Source organism: Palaemon carinicauda, chromosome 5 (genome assembly GCF_036898095.1).
Source record: "Palaemon carinicauda isolate YSFRI2023 chromosome 5, ASM3689809v2, whole genome shotgun sequence".
In the NCBI taxonomy this organism is placed as follows: Eukaryota; Metazoa; Arthropoda; class Malacostraca; order Decapoda; family Palaemonidae; genus Palaemon; species Palaemon carinicauda.
This window is the reverse complement of record NC_090729.1, coordinates 9569874-9572373: the sequence shown is the minus strand read 5'-3', so window position 1 is coordinate 9572373 and position 2500 is coordinate 9569874.

Here is a 2500-nt window from a genome sequence, read left to right as displayed (position 1 = left end):
TAGGCGTGAGAAGTTTTCTTTGTTATAAATGGCATTTCATGATGCCTGCTATTTTTATTCTAATATTTTTTACGGCTTCATTGTACTATTTCATGAATTATTTTTCTTATTATAACAAAACTTATCAGTGTTAAAACTGCAATCATTTCCCGTCTTTATATTGGCTTTATCTGATGATGTTCATAATTTTATAGTACTTTTTTTTTCCATACATAAGAAAATTTTACCGCAATTTTCATGGAAACTTTGATTTTATTTTCCAAAGTGGCAAAATCTGATTAAATTTACTATACCGAACATTGACATAGTATTATGAAAAGCTGCTTTGTCTAGATGTGTGGTCTCTTCAAAATTACGACTAGGTCTTTCTTCTAAATTTAGATTTCAATGTTTTTTTTTTCTTTTAGTTAATCATGCACTTAACTCTTCGCTCTGACTTAATAAGGAGAAGTGAAAAAAAAATTGAATCATGGAGGCTTTTTCTCATTTTTATGCGTAATGGACATTATCAGATGATTCCGTAAATGCGTAACATCGATAAACCCCTTAAGCATCATGATGTTACAAATAACACTAACAAGTATAGTTATATTAAGCACATTGGCTATAATTGAGATATTGATGAGGAGAAGTACTCTATAGCATTAGAAAACCCCACACGTTCAAAAAGGATATTCAGGATGTCAAAAACTCCAAATCAAATCAATTAATCGATGGGAATTTGATTATGACGGATTTCTTGAAATGACCTAAGAATTATATTTGTGTCCTCTCGGACTGCAAGCCCCAACAGTCAACTGACACACACATGCACGCATTCACTCACCCGTTCACACATACGCACACTACGGAGGATACCATGAAAGCAAATTACCGGGTCTTCTGCTGCTACGTTTGAGGAGTAAGCGGATTATACGCAAACTCCTTGGCCCAGTAATTTCCGACTCGGTAGATTCATGGATGTCTTCTTTGAACAAGGTAAGTTGCAAGCATTAACTTCCCACTGCCTGATGTCGCTCGCAAGCGCCTCTCTTTATATCTTAAGAGGATTCGAAAATTTTCAAACATCGCTTTGGCTATCTCAGCGAACTGCACTATGAGAAGAGAAATGTGAAAACTCTTGCATTAAGCAGACTAATCGTTTTCACAGAGGGACCTTATTCGTTCTTATTCGTGCAAACTTAGCATTAATATCGTGAGACGAAATTCTGTCTTACTCCGGGTATCCATAAAATTTTCACGGTAAGGAATTAGTTATAATGATAAAAGTCAATCATTATCATTCTATCATAATAAGGAATTAGTTTTAAACACCACTATATATACAAATAATTATGAGGTGTTACGGGAATTCAAAATTCTTGAGGTATAAATCTTTCATGAGCACTCAGCATATTTCTAACATGTTGCCAAACCAGTTATTCGTTTGTCAAAGATCCTCTCAAGATTTTTGTTTTTGTTTTTACCATATATATCCGCTAAATAGAAAATCATTGTTATCAATATTTTGATCATCTGAATTAGATCTCATAAATATATTTTTCATGATCCTTTGGCACCATAATAATGTATCATCTGACCTTTCACACAGCGTAAGTAAGGATCTAAGTGAAGAGGAAGTATCTGTTTCATTATATTAAATAATTATATTAATTCTTCAAGGAAAATTTTTTCTTGTCGTACATCTTTGATTATCAAACATTACTAATCTTCTGACTATTTTAATATGTATTATTTGAACACAATCTCACTATTCTTCCTGTATGAACGTTGTAGTCATTGTTTTCCCCATGATTTTTCTTTTTTTTCTATATAGGTACCACGTAAGGTGTCATGGTTTACTTGCACATGTTGCAAAAGTGTCTCGCAAAGTTTCTTCGTAATATGAACAGTTTTCCTTTACCCTTTACTCTCATCGTTTGTGAGTAGCAGGTTGGCCATGACACCAGCCACCAGTTGTGATGCTGCTGTTAGAGAGTTATTTTGTTCTTTGACTGGCCTGACAGTCCTATATTGGTTCCATGGAACAGTCTTGCTTATATTTTCCACATTCTCTTCTGTCCTCATATACATGAACAAATTTAGATTACCAGTCAATTCCTCATCTTTTGAAGTGTTAATTATTGCAGTGTAACTGTTCAGTGACTACCTTTCCTTGGATAGGGTAGATTCCTTAGCTACGTTAAGAAGCTCATCTAGAAGCACACTTGAAAATCAAATCTTTGTTCTCTAATCTTGTTCAGTGCCATAGCCTCTGTACCATTCTCCTGGGATAGAGTTCTCTTATTTGAGGGCATATTCATGCACACTATTGAATTTTGTTTAACTTCCTCTGATTTTTCTAAGTTTTTATCATTTTCTCATGCGATATTCTAATAGTTCATTATTCTTCTTTTAGTTTATTATTTCGTTATTTCCTTTCCTCACTGACCTATTTTTCCTGTTGGAGCCCTTTAGCTTATAACACCTTGGTTTTCCTTATTACTAGCTAAGCTACAGC